The sequence below is a fragment of the Danio rerio genome, chromosome 16 (genome assembly GCF_052040795.2).
Source record: "Danio rerio strain M-AB ecotype USA chromosome 16, GRCz13ab, whole genome shotgun sequence".
Lineage (NCBI taxonomy): Eukaryota > Metazoa > Chordata > Actinopteri > Cypriniformes > Danionidae > Danio > Danio rerio.
Window position 1 is genome coordinate 10,343,325 of NC_141036.1, and position 20,130 is coordinate 10,363,454.

At 40.7% G+C, this 20,130-nt stretch overlaps 1 protein-coding gene and 1 long non-coding RNA gene across 2 annotated transcripts in view; both read right to left on the bottom strand.

Annotated features, from left to right (window-relative positions):
- Positions 1 to 5,063: 5,063 nt before the first annotated feature.
- On the bottom strand, positions 5,064 to 13,858 carry LOC148679575 (uncharacterized). The gene is made up of 2 exons (XR_015945008.1): positions 13,596 to 13,858; positions 5,064 to 7,371 (listed from the first exon to the last, which is right to left on the bottom strand). It is a non-coding gene; the product is annotated as an uncharacterized LOC148679575 (long non-coding RNA).
- A 1,811-nt stretch (positions 13,859 to 15,669) lies between these two features.
- The window catches only part of cep76 (centrosomal protein 76), a gene marked incomplete at its 3' end in the record, with an annotated part of 56,121 nt that continues 51,660 nt past the window's right edge, over positions 15,670 to 20,130 (bottom strand). Inside the window, 4 exon segments of the mRNA NM_001103119.5 lie at positions 15,670 to 15,762; positions 16,150 to 16,221; positions 18,273 to 18,344; positions 19,780 to 19,855.

The window sequence follows — 20,130 nt, forward strand, 5'->3', positions numbered from 1 at the left end:
GAACTTGCTTTGGTTGGTAATACTTTATTTAAAAGGCTTTGTGCAAGGCCATTACAGGAATGTTTACCACATCACACATCTTACTCAGTGTTGAGAGGCTTTAAGTAGATGATGCTATTCAGCAAGCTGTTTAATTATAAATCAAATATTAGATCAAGTATTATATGTGTATTTCATAATGCACAAAATGAAGTACAATTTGACAAGAACTGCTGCCTTTTAATTATTTGCAAGAAAAACAACAGCGTTTGTTAGCCAATTTAAAATATTGCACATGTTTTTTAATATCACAAAAACGATGTGTTTCGCGAACTTGACCTTCTGTTATTACTGGATAGATTTTTTTTGGTGTTAAGCTATGTTAAGCTGCTTTGACACAATCTACATTGTAAAAGCGCTAACATGAATTGAATTGAAAAGGTGTTAGTCCCTGCTCACTGAATGGAGTTTGTATAAATTGAAGAGAACACTCGTCTGTCTTCTTCACAGGCAGCTCTTCAAAAGAGACAAGTGTATGAATCTTTGATGGTAACCTTTCCCAGAATACCTTTCATTCTCTCTGTACGTTCTATTTTAGCCCCCATGCAATAGGATATGACACTCTGTCAGCAGGCTTACAGTGTACGAAATAAACATTTCTTTCATTTCTTTGTAAAATAAACTCTTTGAATGCATAAACATCATGGACCATCTTGTATTTTTGAATTTCTTTTTAAAATGCCAACATACTACATTCAATCTACCACCTTCAGTCTGGGGCATGTCTCTAAAGTATATGAAAAAATGAATTAGCCTTAGTCTTATAAACTCATTGACTGCATAACAACTTAAAATATCATGTGCATACAATGAATCATAGTAAAAAATATATTTCTCATATTTCAGAATAGGCATGTTTAAAAAAGCAATTTATAATCATCTTTACAGTAGGTCAGAAGGTCTTTCATTCGTTATATTGTTAAATAAACTCACAGTTCACATCAGTGATGTTGGAGATAAAACCATGCATTAGGGTGAGGGGGGGGGGGGTTGTGGGTGCGGTGCGGCTGTTCAGATTGACACCAACACAAAGAGTCATGGTGTTATTTTGTTTCTTTTAGCAGTAAAACAATTATTTGAACGGTACAACCTATACAAGCTAAAAATTGACATTTATTTTTATATCTTTTTTATTTTTAAAGTGTACAGCTTTTGTCACTGCAATGTATCTTAATGGGCTTTTGGAAGAACATTCCAATATCAGTCTTGTACAGCCAGGGGGAGTATTGCCGCACTGACAGCCAAGTTGGGTCAAAGCTAGGGATGCTCCAATCAGGATTTTTGCAGCTGATACAGAGTACTGATTCCTTGTCATGGTTATCGGTTAATACTGAGTACTGATTCTAATGCCTCATGCTTTATAGTGGATTAGGCACATTTTCCCTCTAAATATGAACCTTAAGAAAAGATCTTGCCTTTCCTAAGAGAATAAATGAAGAATGCTGCATATAATCCCTTAAACACATCTCTTAGTTATAACCATTTAGGTGTGAACATGTCATAGCCAGAAGCAGCTTTACAGAAAATAATTCATCCATTCATTTTACTCTGGCTTAGTCCCTTATTTATCAGGGGTTGCCACAGTGGAATGAACTGCCACAGAAAATAATATAACACAGGTATAAAAATTGTTGTAAAAAATTACAATGCAATTTGGAAATATTGCAAATAATGAAAGAAGAAATCAACATGTCTCAATCAAGAAAAAGTTTGAAGCACATATTTGATGCATAAGAAGGTAAAATGCACAACTATAAATCTAATACTTCTTTACTAAAAGGAAATAAGGCCTATAAACTACTGTTTATAGCAATGAGTGTATTACAAGAATTTATATTATTAAACATTCATGTTAAAAAATTAAGTTTTATTTATCTAACTTGCATTCCTATTGAACTTGCAATATTGTCAAAACAGAACTTTCAGTTATTATATGTAAAAAGGCCTGGCCTACATGCAAGACCATTAAATATTTTGCCCATCTCCAACTATTGACAGCAGATCTCTCCATGAGAGAGAGAGAGGGATTTGCACTTGCAATATCTTTACTGCTCTATTCAATTAACCTAACAAATGTAATGCTTAGATCATCACTGTGCCTCTTGCGATCTGTTCTCTTGCTCATTCACTCTCGTCACCATGATTTTCGAGTATTTTAAGTCATTCTTGGGGTCACGGAGTCGGTATAAATTTGCGGGAGACTCCCGGAGCTTCCGGAAACAGTCAAAAGTTTGGATGAGTTGCTTGATAAGGGCAAATGCATCACAACAGGTCAAAACACTGGAGATGCAATGGCTGCATTTGCAACAAAGAGAGCATCATTCGTGTGATTCGCGCCATTAAACTAAACAGAGATCCCATCGCATCTCAATATATTTTAGCTGCTGTGATACGAGCATACTACGCTCCCATACATCATTTACCTGTGTTGTGGCTGCTTATGTGCGTCTTCGGTCCTGTCACATGTGGCGCGCACATTTTTATACAGACAGCAGACATTTGTAATCGCACGACCATGTAGAGACAGAAATCACATGCCGTTGTGTAAATAAGATATTACATACAGCTATTTAGCTTTTTTTATTAAAAACAGTTTGAGCTGGCACTATGTATAAAATACTATTACTTGACTTAAAGGGGGCAAGGAAAGCCGTAGGGAGGGCAGGATGCCCCCTAATAAAATGGTAGGGGCAACACTGATGTGATTCTAGGATTTTAATTTAGGGGGTATACCCTCAGTATGCGTATTTAGAATAACCACATTTCCCCAGAACTGCCTCTTTTGAGACACAACACATTATTTGACATTACCTTTAAAATTAATTTACTTAAAATGTACTACTAACTGCTTATAACTTCTTAATTACAATTGTGTAATATTTAGTTCTATGACAGAAATTGACAAGTCCTACCAGTATATTTGGCTATGTTTCAATGGCAGCAATTTGATTAAATTTAATGAATCTTTATTGAGAGATTAACTTATAGTAAATCAAATCTACTCTGGCCAAAGGTCTTGTGCAGAGCTGCAGTCTGGGCACTTGAGAATTTGATGATTATAAAAGTACATTTAAAGATATTGAAAAAGAAAAAGAATTGAAAAATTATTGTGAATAAGAAAAATGCTCCAAAACATGACATTCAGTTTATACTGTCATTAATTCTTGGTCAGTGTTTTATTTGATTATCCTAGTTACTTACCTCTCCTTTTCTCTAGTAATTCCCAGTGTCTGCGTCGCTCTCCTAGTGTTCTCCTGGTTCCCTGTCTGGTCCTCATATGCTCTCCATGTGTGTGGATCTCAGTGGTCATGTTTCCAAGTCAGCATCCTAGAACAATCCACGGCTCAAGTCAGCATCCTAGAAAAGTCCATGACTCAAGTCAGCATCCTAGAACAGTCCACGACTCAAGTCAGCATCCTAGAAAAGTCCATGACTCAAGTCAGCATCCTAGAAAAGTCCATGACTCAAGTCAGCATCCTAGAAAAGTCCATGAATCAAGTCAGCATCCTAGAAAAGTCCATGACTCAAGTCAGCATCCTAGAAAAGTCCATGACTCAAGTCAGCATCCTAGAAAAGTCTATGACTCAAGTCAGCATCCTAGCACAGTCCATGACTCAAGTCATCTCCTGTATATCCTAATCTGAACTGTTTAATGATCTTTGTTTACCAGTCATTCTCGATCTAATAAACTGCATATATTTTGACTTACTGGTTACCATTTCTTTTTTAATGACATTATCTGCATATTTGTACTATTGACAGATTTCATATTATCATGCGTCTCCATTATTGACAGGAGTTTTAAACATGGGTGCACTTAATGCACCCAATAACTTTTGATTTGGCATCCCTGAAATATAAAAAATTGTACAAAAATTTGTGGGGTGCAGAGAGAGAGAGAGAGAGAGAGAGAGAGAAATCATTCAAATTTGCTCTGCCATGAGCACTCTAATGGTTATCCAGATTTAGTGATCCTGAAAAGTTCCTATTCGGATCAGACTGATCCAATCCGATGATGCTTTTAAAAACTGGCTCAAAAAGTAAGCTGAATTATGTGATCACGGATCACAAAACAGGATTAGTAAATCTGGATCAATTTTATCCAGAATAAACCTAAAAAAAAAATCAAATTGGAAATCAAATTGGGCAAAGAACAAGGACCAGCCTTGACTAGCATTGAGACGATTGGCATTGCAAGATATTGAAGGTTCTTGTGGTCGATTATGACCGTGAAGAAAAGTTGGGCTCCTTAAGGGCAAGTTTGATAGCCAGTAGCTTGCAGTCACCTATGCCATAATTTTGTTTCGCTGATGTTAACTTCTGTGAATAGTACGCACACGGATGGATGACTCAGGTTTCACCAGACCACTATAAAAGTATGATGCCTACTCTGGCATCAGGTGCATCTACTTCCTCTACGAAGGGCAGAGTGGAATCTGGAATGTCAGAGGACGGAAGCTGTAGTTACATGAGCTTGAGTTGTTCAAAGGCTTGGCATGCATTAGGGTTCCAGGAAAGTGTACGTCTTCCGCCTTTAAAGAGGAAGGTTAAAGGAAGAGACGAGGCTGTAGTTCTTGATAAAGCATCAATAAAAGTTGGCGAGTCCCAGAAACCTCTGCAATTCCTTTTCGTTTGTCCAATTGGGAAACAGCGTCCACTTTGCCAGCTTCCATACTGACCCCCTCAGCGGTGATCACGTATCTGAGAAAGGAGATTGAGGTCTTGTGAAACACATTTTTCTGCTTTCAGAAATAGCTGATTTTCACGGAGATGCTGGAGGACCTTCTGGACATGAGACTGGTGTTCTGTCATGTTACAGGGGTAGATTAAGATGTCACCTACATAAATAATGGTGAAGTGGTTGAGGAAGTCTCTGAAGATTTTGTTCATAAAATTTTGGAAAATGGATGGACTGTTTGCTTGGCCATAGGGCATCACCTGGTACTCATAGTGGCCAGTGTTGGGAATGGTTTTTCCCTCCCCACGTTCAGGATTCGCTTGAAAGTAGACGCAGAGAACTTAGATTTATCGAGTAATTAGGTTTAATAAAAAAGAGAATCAGATCAACAAATGTCTGAGCTCAGGAATACAAAACAGCCACAATGCATAAGGCACACTCGGCAGTTCAGTATTGCCGTACAATCATAAAACAGTAGTTTTTATTCTTGGTTGTCTCCTCCCCACTCTCGATGAGCCTCCAATCCATTATTTGCCTGCCCATCATCAGATCTCATCTCAGCCAGTTAGAATCTGCCAGCAGCCTGCACACACACACAGAGAACTTCCCTTCCCCAATACATTTCCGCTTTCGTTTCTCTAGAAGAACCTCTTGTCACATTTCTGTGGAAAAACCCCACCCTAAAAGCGGAAATTAAGCAATAAACACAACATGTCAAGCAATGAGCATTTCATTAGTAAAAAGCAAAACATAATATCAATATTCAAACATTAAAATATAATTCCCTCAATTCCCTCTCTTGATCTCGTAAGAGATCACACCATATCCAATAGTTCCTCCTCCACTTCCTCCATCACGTCATCTCCGTCAGCTGCAGCAAGGAGGGGCATCTGATAAGGGGGTGGATTTTCCTTCTTTTCAATTGCAGTTATTATCAGCCTATTTATCAGACTTCTGAGACAAGGAATACAACAACACCCACATGTCACCAATATTCCCAAGAAAATACCCATTGAGGTTAGCATAGCAATAATCACTCCCTTCCATTCCCCAAACATGTCAGACATCCATCTTGATACAGCATTTTCTATCCCTGAGCTAGCTTTACCCATTCTAACCATAAGTTTGTTTCATGATAGCCTGTCTCCAGCGTCATCAGGTCTAGTGGAGTCAGGCCACTATAATCAGTGCTCTGTATTACTTTTTTCTTGTTTTCAGTTAGGTCTGTGATTATTGGCGCTCCTGTGGGTTTAGGCTTTTTTATGGAGATTTTTATCAACCCCAGTGGGTCTTTTCCTGTTACGTCTACCCCTAGGGTGATGTATGTGTCAGTTTTATCATTACCATCTTTTAGTGATATAATCAGCGTGTTTTTCCAGCCTCCCCAACTATGTTGGTATCCCCTAAACAACCTAAGTCGATTTTGGATGCTGTCTGTTTTGGCTAAAGGACTATTTTTCAAAAGATTTTTAGTGAATCCTGGAGCTGTTTTCCAATTTACATCATGCCAAGTATGACACCAGGGACCGTTTGGAGGCGTGGTGGTAGTGGGCCACAAACACCCATACACATCATACCCTCTCCATGCCAATTGGTCCTTTCCACAATCTATCACTTGACAAAGATCAAACTGCCACATCCCATCCTTTCCCTCTTTCCTTTCTAAGGTGATACGTACCCCTATTCCTCCCCCTTCTTTTACACTACGTTTCTCCTTTGTTGTCCCTCTGAACTCCATATGGCAGATTACCCATAGGATTACCACTAACATTGCTCCCCAGGCCACCACCAATTTGTTTATTTTATTCATTTTGTTAGAAGAATTACCTGAATGTGTCCCTCTCTAAACACTCTCTCAATGATTTCTCTCACTTTGGTGTAATCTAGTTTGTCTAATCCACACCCTAATTTTGGTATAGCCAATATTTTGTTCTGGCTAGAATTTTGTTCTGATCCCTCTTACACTGGTAACACAATTTTACCAGACTAGCCTCAAGATGCTCGTAGGTGGGTAGGTCCCTACACCACCATTTTGTTACTAAATGGTAAATCTGTCGTGGACCGTGTGTAGTTTTGATACAGTCTCCTGGTTGGGCGACTGAGGTGTCCAATTCTTCTACACCGTATTTGTCTCTAATTTGTTTAGCTACCCCAGCTCCCAGTGCATAATCAGCACTTATACAATGTGCAATGGGAATGTGTTCTGGTGTCTGAAGCAGGTCTCCAGTTCTTTGTAGGATTTTAAATACAGGGGTTGCGCTTAGCTGTGTTCTGTGGTTTTCTGTGTCTGGTTGTCCCGCTTCCCTGCTGCCCTCTCCCTCTCTTTCTGGCTCCTCAGCTGGCCCCTCAGTGCTGTCTCCAGAGCCACTGTTTCCACTGCCTTCACTGTCTCCTCCCTCTCTTTGACCTCTCCTGAGGTCAACTCTGACGTCCGCCAAAGTCCTGTCTGGAGAAGGGCAGAACATACAAGCAGACAAATGATACCATGTTGTGCCTTTACCTGCCAATTGCACACAATGGGATGTCCTAGCCGTGACTCGTAATGGTTCTGACCACCTTGGGCTAGACCATTTTCGTTTGTGCTGTTTCAATCTCACCCACAGTGTTGTGTTTTCTGCAGGTCTAGGTGCTTCACTCTCTGTTGGCCAATTTTTCTGCGGAGAAAACATGTTAATCACAGCACATACTTTATCATGATACATTTGTGGTGAGTCAGTGTCCCCAGCATGCAAAGGGGCCCATGGGCCTGGGAATTGTCTCCCTGTTGCCAATTCAAATGGAGTGAAACCTGTAGTTCGATTGATAGAGCAGCGAACTGACATTAGTGCAATGGGGAGTGCATCCACCCAATTTAATTTGGAGTTGTGACAAATTTTAGCCAGCTTGTTTTTTAAGGTTAAATTAAGGCGCTCTACCTTTCCCTGGCTCTGTGGGTGGTATACAGCTCCATACCGATGTTTTAAACCCATCATTCTTTCTACACCTGCCAAATGTTCATTTTTAAAATGGGTGCCATTGTCTGATCTGATTGAACGAGGAAACCCATGTCTCGGAATATATTGGTTGATCAAACATTTTACCACAGAGACTGCGTCTTCCTTGGCGCATGGGAAAGCCTCAGGCCAACCAGTGAATTGGTCTACTAGAACCAGCAGATACCTTTTTCCGTTTACTCTAGTAATCATGTCAGTGAAATCCATGACCACCGTACACCCTGGACCCCTATCTGTGGGGAAATGTCCTGCAGTGGGTTTGGAGGTTGGCTTAACATTGAATTCTGCACATGTCTGACAAGAGGCTATTACTCCACTTATCATGTGTGGCATGAAGGGATGCCACCATTGGGACACTCGTTTGGTCATGTCCTTCTCACTGCTGTGAGCCAGAGAATGGGCTTCAGTCAGGACTTTTTCTGCTAAGCTTGCAGGCATAATTGGCCTACCTGTAGGACCGACCCATAGTCCCGTCTGGGAGTCTCTCCTTCCCCCTTTCTCTAACCATACTGATATTTCCTCAGCTGCAGCTAAACTTTGTTCTTTAGATAAAAAGCTGGTGGTTAGATGTCTGTCAATTTGATGTAGCTCGTCAACTGCAGTTATGGTCATCTGTAATGGTTTGTACCCTGCCACCTTTTTAGCAGCAGCATCTGCGGCCTCGTTTCCTAATGAAACAGGGTCTTTTCCTCTGGTGTGGGCTGCACACTTAATTATTGCTACCTGTCGTGGCAACATAATTGCTTCTAACAAATCAGAAGCTTCTTGTGCGTGTTTTATGGGCTTCCCAGAGGATGTTACAAACCCCACCCTTGCCCAACCAGTTAGTTCGGAAGTGGCTGCCCCTACTGCATATGCTGAGTTTGAATAAATATTTACAGTCTTGTCTCTAGCCATGTGCAGAGCTCTCACAAGGGCCAATAATTCAGCTCGCTGTGCTGATGGTCTGTCTTGCAACACCTGCTGTTCCCTTATTACATACCCTTCATCAGTCTGTTCCACGATGGCGTAACTGGCCACAAGTTTGCCTGAATCAGTTTTAAAACAGCAACCATCACAGAACAGAGTTAGCTGTGGTTTAGTTAATGGAATACTGCCCAAACCTGGTCTGATTTGTTCTTCTGCCTCTGCCCTGGGGATACATTCATGTGGCTCTCCTTCTCCTGTGTGTGCCATGTTTACCCCTTGGTGTTCATATGTGATGTGTGGGGCAGTCAGTATTCTAATTAGCTTGTTCTGTCTCTGTGCAGAAAAAGTGAATGCAGATGAAGTGATGAATGATATAACAGAGTGTGACGTCAGCACGTGCAGTGGATGCCCCATGACCATGTGTTCAGATTTTTCTATCAATTTAGCCAGACCAGCAGCATACCTAGCACAGGTGGGTTGCTTTTGCTCTATCTTATCTAGAGGTGCACTCAAGTAATGCAACACCCTTCTTTGTTGGTGTTGTTTCTGATACAACACTCCATTTGTGGTGGAGGCCGTGGTGCTAATGTCCAGAAAGAAAGGCAATTCATAGTTTGGAGTCTGTAGGGCTGCTGCAGTGGCTAAATCAGCCTTTAGTCCACAAAAAGTGGCTTCAGCCTCTTGGGTCCAATTTAGTCGTGCTCTACTGTTTTTCATTCCGACTTCTTTTGCCAACGCCCTCAAGGCTGCAGTTCTTTCTGAGTAATTTGGTACATACTGTCTGCTATACCCTATCAACCCCAGAAATGACATCATGTCTTTTACCACTAGTGGTTTTGGGTATGACAACACAGTTTGTTTGGTGTCATCAGATAGGGCCGTGCCTGTTTGTCCAATTATTCTTCCAAGGAAGTGCACTGTTGCCCTGCTGACTTGAATTTTTTCCTTGCTCACCTTTAACCCTGCAGTACTCAGTAATGTTAATACTTTTCTAGTGTCCTGCAGGCAAATCTCGTTGGAGTGTGCTGCCAATAGCAGATCGTCAACATACTGGATAACGATGGTACCTTCATGCAATATACAGCTGTCTAGCAGCTCTCTTAATGCTTGGTTGAATATGCCTGGGCTTAAAATAAACCCTTGTGGTAGTCTGTTGTAAGTGTACTGTGTTCCCTGATAGCTAAAAGCAAAAATGTCTTGACATTGCTCTGCCAGTGGTATACAGAAAAATGCATTTGCTAGATCTATGCACGTGAAATGAGAATGGTTTGGTGTCAACTTAGACATGATGGTGTAGGGGTTTGGGGTGGGTAGGGTAGCAGTCAATACTTTCTCATTGATTAGCCTTAAATCATGCACCATCCTGTATTTTCCAGTTGTCTTTTTCAAAACAGGAAGGATTGGGGTGTTCCAGTCAGATACTGTCCTGCGTAGGACCCCAGCAGCCTCTAATTCTTTTATGGTTTCTCCTATCCCTCCCACAGCTTCTGGTCGTAGTTTATATTGTCGGACGTTTACTATGTCTGTTCTGTCTATCTGAAACAGTGCTGGTTCAATAGACCATTTTCCTACATCCCCAGCTCCCTGTGACCATAAGGATTCTGGCATTTCTTGCAGTAGTCTCTCTGCTCCTTCTCCATCTCCCTCTTGGGTGGTAACTATCCTACGTACCTCAACCATCTGGTATATGGCTTCCTCAGTGATATCAAATGTCAACCTATACCCGTCTACCTCTGGTGAGTACTCCCACTCATTGTCTGTCTTTTTCCAATCCCCAGCTTCCTGCATTCGCTTCACCATGGGCCCTAGAGCCTTAGCCTCATGCCCCTCATTCATAAATAATGTTACATGTGGGGTTGAAGTTTCTGTCATTTCAAAATAACCTTTTTGTTCTTCGGTTAATATTACCTCTGCAGCCACACCTTCCCTAGCTACAAACAATCTAGTACACTTGATGCTAGTTGTCTTGCCATTTACCTCTGTAAAACTTTGTTCATATTCCTCATCCTCACTGGTGTCATACAGTAGTGTACAGTGCCAGGGGTCAGTGGGGGTCTGAAATTTATACAGTGTGTTTAGCCATGGCTCCCATCTTGTTATTACCTTCTGCAATTTGATTTTGTCAGTTAATCTTAACCAATAACATCTAGCTTTGACTGTCCTATCTGTTTGTAGGACCCATTGACCTCTCACCGTTGTGGTCACTGGTGTTGAGCAGTTAGTTGTCAAACCATTGGGAAAAATGATTATCAGTCCCTCTGGATGACATAGGATTTTTACTCCTAATTTTACCAATAGGTCTCTACCCAGTAGCGCAGAGGGGACATTTGCAGAGCACAGGAACGAGTGGAGCAACGTCTGCCCAGCCACCTGGACCCTGAGTGGCTTGGTTAATGGCCATTTTTCAGTTTCCCCAGAGAACCCTCTCACTTCTTCACTTTGTGTAGACAGTGAGTCCTTCTCCATCATTTGTTTTTGTATAGTGGAGAAGGTGGCCCCAGTGTCCACCAGGGCCTGAACTGGCTGGTTGTCCACCAGTATTGTTAGGAGGGGCTCAGCCAGGGCACCCTCACTGGTTCTCTGTGGGCCTCGTCAATAGTCTGCATGGTCCAGCGGGCCCCAGACCGGGCTTTGCCTGGGCACCTGTTGGTTGCTGTACCACGAAACATTTCTGGGGGCACCTCTTCCTCTTCCCCCTTGAGGCCCTCCTCTACCGGGAGCCCGTCCCCGCGCAGGAGGTTGCCCCCTTTGGCCTCTATATGGGCATTCACGCCTCCAATGATCCTGAGCACCACAGCTGAAACACCCCTGCGCCACAGGGTTTTGATTTCTCTGATTGCCATGAGGTGGCCAGTCAGGTGAGGGGTCATAAGGATAATAATCAGGGAAACCATGTGGGCTGCTATTTTGCCCTGAGATTGGGTGTACATTGTGTACAGGTGGCCTGGCCCCTTCTACCCCTGGCCCTGTCAGCACTGGTAGCTGCAGATTATCTTTCTTTTTCTTCCCTTTTTCCTTTTCTGCCTCTATCTGCATTTTTAGTAGCTGTGTTTTTAGTTTTTCTACCTCAGTTTCCTCTTTCCCTTGTCTCTCTACTGCCTTGTCTACATGGTGGATGAAATGGCGTGTCCACACTTCCCCTTCTCCCCCCTGCATGTCTGGACTGTTTTCTATGGCGACTACAGCGCTAGCAGGAACACCCTTAATCACAGCCTGCCTGAAAAATTCTTTACATATGTCAGAGGAGTCTGGATTTTCTCCTGTCCTATCTTCCCATTCAGCCTCACACCTGTGCAGATATGCTGACGCAGACTCTCCAGTCATCAGTTTGAATTTTATGCTTTGATAAGTCAATTTTGGGGTAGGGTAAATTCGCCTCATGGCGCTTCCCACCTCGGTGCTGAACCTGTTTAAAGGTTCATCATTTTCTTCTGTGATTGTGTTAGCTTCCCTTTCTATCAGTTCTACCTGCGTTCTAGTTAGTATACTTCCCCACAGTGCTCTAACATCACCTAGTGCTAGGTCTGTTCCATGAGTCAAAGTTAACAGTTTAGTGAACCATCTTTGACCTCCCTTAGTGATTTCTGGTAATTTACTTAGCACAGCATTCATATCTGAATGTCCCCAGGGTTTGTATTCTTTCCTTCCTGTAGCTGCCCTGATTAGTGGCATCATTTTAGGGGTGCTATGTAAGTCTTTTATAAACAAAGGCAGCTGTGGTTCCCTATTTTGTCTAGCTAGTATCAAATCAGTTTCTGCCCTCTTTTCTTCTGCCAGAAGTATCTGCAGCAACTTTCCTTGATTTTTGGTTGTCTCTGTCCAGCTATTTAGACCTGAGAGATGTGCCCACTGACTTTCTAATGTTTTACTTAATTTTTTCCTGTCTTTTGGTTCGGTGTGATGCAGCATCTGCTTACAGATACCATCCCACGTCTCTTTATATGTTGTCATTTTAACAATGGTTTTGTCTCTTTATTGGGGTCACACACCTTACAATCTTCCTTATGTCCTAATAATCTGCACACCCACCACCTAGGAGTATTCTTTACCTTTCTTGGTTTGTAACACAAATTTCTTAACATCTAATTATGATTCCTTTCATTCACTCGATGCTTTATTCACACACTCTCAGTCCCTAGATAGGGCTCATCAATCACACTCTCCTCTCTGAGCTACCAGAATGCTGCGTCCGTTCCTACCGGGTCACACTTAAGTGACGGTCCAGAGAAGGTGCGCAGCACTCTGATTTCCCAAATACGGAGTTATTCACTTCACTCATATACACATTCAGGAATCTGCACACAACTGACACTTTTAAATCACAATTGACACTTTTAACCGTTACTTTCACTTTCTCTTTATGTTTTACGAGTACGAGTTTTCATAAACCTTTTAACCACGCCGGGTCAACTCACTTCTCAACCATGCCAGGACAACAATACGAGTTTTTATAAATCTTTAACCACGCCGGGTCAACTCAGTAATAACCTTTCATTTTAATTACTTTCACTTTCTCTTAATGTTTTACGAGTACGAGTTTTTATAAATCTTTTAACCACGCCGGGTCAACTCGATTCTCAACCATGCCAGGACAACAATATGAGTTTTTATAAACCTTTTAACCACGCCGGGTCAACTCAATAATAAAATACCTTTCAACAATATGAGTTTTTATAAACTTTTTAACCACGCCGGGTCAACTCAATAATAAAATACCTTTCAACAATATGAGTTTTCATAAACTTTTTAACCACGCCGGGTCAACTCAATAATAAAATACCTTTCAACAATATGAGTTTTCATAAACTTTTTAACCACGCCGGGTCAACTCAATAATAAAATACCTTTCATTTAATTATACAATTGTTGATTTGATTCAAAATGTTTACGGAGTATGTTGGTATTCAATCTCCAATCAACCTTAAATTTGGTAATTCCAATCCTGCAGTACTTTTATTAAAAAGGTGACTGCTTACCTTATTAGAAGCTCTGCAGAGAGGTTGATTTGAGATCGTCCTCCAACCCGACGAAGCGTCTGAGCGGATCCGGGTGCCCCCTCCAAATTGTTGGGAATGGTTTTTCCCTCCCCACGTTCAGGATTCGCTTGAAAGTAGACGCAGAGAACTTAGATTTATCGAGTAATTAGGTTTAATAAAAAAGAGAATCAGATCAACAAATGTCTGAGCTCAGGAATACAAAACAGCCACAATGCATAAGGCACACTCGGCAGTTCAGTATTGCCGTACAATCATAAAACAGTAGTTTTTATTCTTGGTTGTCTCCTCCCCACTCTCGATGAGCCTCCAATCCATTATTTGCCTGCCCATCATCAGATCTCATCTCAGCCAGTTAGAATCTGCCAGCAGCCTGCACACACACACAGAGAACTTCCCTTCCCCAATACATTTCCGCTTTCGTTTCTCTAGAAGAACCTCTTGTCACATTTCTGTGGAAAAACCCCACCCTAAAAGCGGAACTTAAGCAATAAACACAACATGTCAAGCAATGAGCATTTCATTAGTAAAAAGCAAAACATAATATCAATATTCAAACATTAAAATATAATTCCCTCACCAGAGAGGGTAATAAAAGCTGTTTTCCACTTGTCTCCTTCTCGGATATGGATTAGAATGTATACGCTTCAGAGGTCCAGTTTACTGAATATGCGGGCCTTTCGGAGCTCCTCTAGGGTGGCCAGTACCAGAGACAAAGGGGAGGTGAACTTAACAGTGGGCAGCATCAAGTGTTTTGTAATCAATACATGGCCTTAGTCCTCCATCCTTCTATGCCACAAAAAATGAAGCTTGAAGCTGGATGGTTTGATAAACCCTTGGCGGAGAGTCTCCTTGATGTAATTCTTCCTTGCCTCATGCTCAGGACGGGAAAGGGGATATATTCTTCTGTGCGGTAGTTTGGCATCTGGCTGCAGGTCAATGCTACAGTCCCAGGATCAATGTGGGGGTAACTGTGTGGCTCGTTCCTTGCTGAAGACGTCGAGATAGGGGGTGTAAATGGCCGGAATGAAGACTGTGGAGGAGTGGTGAGGATTTTTTTTTATGGTGGTGGCGTGAACGGAGAGAGTGCAGGTGCAGATTATGAACGAAGAAGTGTGACCATGGTTTGTACATGCTGCGCTCCATCCCAGTATCTCACTAGTGCTCTAGTCCATGTTAGGTGGATGCTGTGCGAGCCAAGGTATGTCCAGAATGACAGCAACATTGGCTCGAGGAAGGTTGAGTAGAATTAATTTTTCTCGATGGTAAGAGGATAATCACTTCCTTTGTTTGTCGGGATATCTTCCCATCGCCTAATGGTGAGTTTTGTATGCTAGTTATCTGGTATAGAACTTTATTATGCACAGAGGGGATATTATGTGTGGTAATGAAGTGAGAAGAGATGAAGTTACCAGCTGCTCCAGAATCAACCACCACATGTAAGGGGATAGTATGAAAATTTACAATTAATTGAGGTGGAATATGAGGTGTATGAGATACTAATGGAGTAAAAGTAACTAAACTGACCATTAGGCTAGGCTGGTGAACTGGGCAGGCAGAGATGAGGACAGTTTGTTCTCCACAATAGAGGCAGAGCCGATTACGAATCCGTCATAGTAGGTCAGAGGATTTAAGGCAATAGGTATCCGTAATCATGGGCTCTCTCGTATCCTGTGGTGGTGATAGAGTTGTGGTGGGTGAAACATGATTAGTGAACATTGAGGTGGAACAGACTGAGAGGTTGTGAGATATTCTTATAGCCTTTTTAATAAAGGTTTCCAAATTGATGTTGTCATCATAGACCACCATGTTTGCAGTGTTTGGGTTTTAAACCTTTACAGTAAGCAGCAACGAGGACCACCTGATTCCAGCAACTGCTAGCGGCGAGTACTCGGAATTGCAAGGTGTAATCATAAATTGTGGCGTTACATTGCCGTAGAGCAGGGGTTCTCAACCTTTTTCACTTCGGAGTCCACTTCTTTCTCCAATCAATTTTTTTAAGGCCCACCGGTCTGACATTTTCTCTAAAATGTTTGTATGAAATTCTCATTTAAACCTTTATTTATTAACACACACACTACACACACACACACACACATACATACATACACACACACACACACACACACACATATATATATATATATATTGTAGCGAGTCTGCTGATGCCACGTCACCCTGGTCACAAATTCACCCCAGCTGGAAACTCATCAGCACCGGATCGCTCACAGCTGGACCTCATCAGCCAGGGAGAGATAAAAGCCAGCCCCACACAGGAGGAAACCGTGCTTCATTTCCACATGACTCCCTGCGCTAACGCTTGTCTCTCTCTGTCTCTCCCACAGCTGAATCCAGCTCGTGACTGATCCAACACCAGAACTCTCACCAGCCTTCACCATCTCCCCGGAGCACTTGAGCACGCACCCCTAAGAAGAGCACTCATTCACTCACTTATCACTTGTAAATAAAGCACCCTCCGGGGCATTGTTTGTAACTTTACTCAACTGTGTTTGTGTTTTCCCTCTGCCTCGCTACAATATATATATATATATATATATATATATATATATATATATATATATATATATATATATATATATATATATGTGTGTGTGTGTGTGTGTGTGTGTGTGTATGTATGTACTTTTTTGTGCCTTTTTTATTTTCTATTATTAGAATTTCATTAAAAAAATATTTAATTTTATTTAAATTCTATTATAGATAGACAAAACTAGTTGCAGCTGGATATTATTGGGAGATCACTGGCAGGAAAAGTGAACAGTGTCCACCAGAGCATGTCTGAAGCCCATTGCAAGTTTATTTTACATTCTATGGCATAAAAAGCATTGATCCTCCAGTAAGGCGTGTGTCCATTATAAGACACTAAAAGGACATTAATTTGGAAGCTATGTGGATATAATAAATAGTTCACAAAAATACACAAAGAAAACTTTCACTTCCACTTTATGCATAGTTTGTGAATGAACAGACTTACACGTACTGGTTGCAGATGCGATCATGAGACTGTTTCTGCACCGATTTTGAAGTTATTAATCACAGAACAGGAGAAAGTGCATTACTTCCTTCATTTTAACATAGCATATTTATAATGAAATCCAAATATTATAGTTTAATACTGAGAGTTAAATTTTAAGCTATCTCGCGGCTCACCTGCGGGATCGCTGAGGCCCACTACTGAGCCGTGGCCCACTGGTTGAGAATCCCTGCCGTAGAGTGCTTAATTAATTATACACAGAAAGGAGAGTGAGTGGAACAGCGAACACCTCTTTAAGGTGGCTGGTAAATGACTGATAGGTGGCCATAACTAGACTGCTGGCATTCCAAAGAGCATCCACCCACTGTAAAGCTCATCCTGTAAGAAGGGAAACCTTGAAAGCAACTTTTGAAATCTCATTGGGAAACTGATGAACAATAGCCTTGATATAGAGAGAGCCATGTAGGAGAAAACCATTGCAGGTACTCGAGTCCCCTGAGTAACTCATGGGGCAAGCAAGGAGCGTGCTTATGATGACAACTGGGTTAGCATTAGTGCGCAGGGAAGCAGAAGGTAAGGTTTGCCACATGGAATGCACCATTCCGGGGAATGGAAAACTTCTGGTTAGAGTGGGGCTAGTCTCCATTAGCCGCGTTAAGATTTTTCTTTGGTCTCAAATCCTGTCACGGTCACACAAGGAAGGCAAAGCAGGATACATCTTTAAGGGTATTTATTAGTGCTATGCAGCAGATGCTGAGAGATGAAGCAGGTAAGTGGTGTAGCAGAGGGAGAACGATCTCGCACACAGTTTATATGGTAAGTGTCAGATCTTCAGTAATACACCACCAAAGCTTAGTCCCTTCCCTTAAGCAGTTGTGTTTGCATCCACAGAAGAAGAAGGACATCCACGAAAAAATAAATAGGAAGAGGGAGAGACGATGAGAAGAACCATCTGATTTACAGTGCATGGGTAATTGCAGGTGCAGGTGTGGGTAATCAGGTGATTGTTCACGGGTGTGGTGAGTGGTGGATGGTAAGGTAGAGCGGAGATTGGAGCTGCAGGAACGAGCCGAGGGTGTGACATTGATATTGTTTAAAGTATAATTTTATACTGTTAATAATATACATTTTAAACATGTTTAATAAAAATTATAGATAAGGAAATGAAAGGAAAGATTTTTTTCTACATTCATTCATCCAACATATGACAAACCAAGCAATAATTTCATGCTTATGCGTGATTAATGAATTGTAAAACAAACACACTTTCAGGTGTTATACAGGAGTGATGTGATCAAATTAAAAGTCTGCTATCATCTTTTTGACAATGATCTGTTGGTTTTTAATACACAGATTTCAAGAAGGATATATTCCTGTCTGAAAGAAAAGTTTGTGTTAACCATTTGTCCTGGAGTTAACATGAATATTAACTGGGTCATGTTTCTGGTCCAATTATCATGTGTGCATGAATTTATACTCTGAACAGCAACAAGGCAGATTTGTAGTCTTTGTAGACTATGTGCCAACTTCATGCCTTTTCAGACTTCTGCCTCCTGCAGATTTGGGCTAATAGGTGTTGCTTAGGTGTTGTGTTATCTCATTTATCTGTGTCTGCATCCTTAAGATATTACAACATGGATCCCAATTCTGTTGACTACTGGTCTATATATATATATATATATATATATATATATATATATATATATATATATATATATATATATATATATATATATTAGCACTGTCAAAATTAGTGCGTTAACGCATGCTATTAATTTTAAATAATTAACGCGTTTTAAAAAATAATGCAATTAACGCAGTTGCAGGTTTTTTTTTAACTTACGGTTGTGGTGGACGTGTGTTCAACATGCATGTAATGTGGATAAGACCAAGGAAGCACTTTTTGAAGGCAAGTTTCAGTAAAAACAATTAGTTGCGTCACATGTTATCCAGAGTTTCAAGCAATTTCGGGTGTTTCATTTTTAACTTTCGACTTCTGTTGTAAGTTGATACTGCATGGCGAACAGAAAGAAAATCCTCCGCATTTAGTGACTCGGTGTTCCTTTAAGGTAAAAAAATCGCTGCTTAGGCTACACGGTAGACTTTTAATTAGAGTATTATCTTAATCATATTAAATCATATTAATCATATTAAAATCGGAGTATAGGTGTCTCATGTAAATGTACTCAGAAAGTCTCTGGTGAAGTCGCGAGCTGTCAAAGACAGGGCATTACTCTGCCTGTCAGCATGAGCGCTCCATGTTTAGCGTGTTTCCTCATTAAACACAACGAAAGTGTTTGCTTCGCGTTGTTGTGTCAGAATCCTTGTAAAATACAGTAATACTTTAGAACGCTTAGTTTAAGCAAATTTAATGAACGCGATCATGCGTGTTGAATCTGAAGGGGGTCGCTCCAGCGCGTTGTGTGTGTGTCTGTCTGTGTGTCTGTGTCAGGCTCGTTGAGGGGTGTCAGAGGTAGAGTGAGCGACGTATCTGAGAAGGGTTGTGCATGCGCAAGACGTACCTGAAGGACAGTGGGGGTGAGTTGCGCGCGACATACCTGAAGAGCTAGGAGGGATACAGTGGAGAGGGGTGTGTATAACGACCGGTTTGCGAAAGATTATCATTCATTTGCGGGCATCCGGGAGTCTCTGTGCACTTGCGGGATACTCCTAGTCTTAGCAATTGGATGAATGTAAAGAAGGATTAAGCAAAATTGTTGCTACTCTATAATTGATGTTCTCAACTCACAGCAATAAAATTTTACAATGATTGCAACAGTTTGTATTCTATAGTTTATTATTATAATTTTCCATTATCCATATCTGTAATGCCTGTATTTTGGCATTTTTTTGCAGTCCACTTAAAATCCAACTTGGAAATCAATGTTTTCTTTATCATATTCTTGTCATTAACATGCCTGTGTTTTCATTTCTGTAATACATATGGCTGTCAAGCCAGGATCTTGATGGTTTATTGTGGGTATGTTGTTTACATGAAGAAATCTGTGTTACAAGTTAAACAAAAATTCTAATAAACAATTATATATTGAATTTAAATAGTTTTTTGTCTTGCGTTTACATTAGTTTTACATGTGAATAGCTAAAATTACAAGTTTCAGTATTATAAATGCGATTAATCGCGATAAATTTTTTTATCGATTGACAGCACTAATATATATATATATATATATTTATATATATATATATATATATATATATATATATATATATATATATATATATAAATTAAGAACATTGTAAGTATTTGTTGTACTAAGCACATCAGTAAGGGTGGCTCAGAGAGAAATGGGACAGATCATTAAATCTTCTCTCACACACATTTGATTTTAGAAAATAGAGTAATAATCTATCATATTTGTCTAATCGTCAAGGAATACATTTTGCCACCATTCTTTAGCACGAGCATGGACGAGACAAATTTACTAAACACAACCTCCAATCTCATAATTACATGTAATTTTACCAGCATAATTAACTAATTTAATTAGCGCTCCTCAGGAG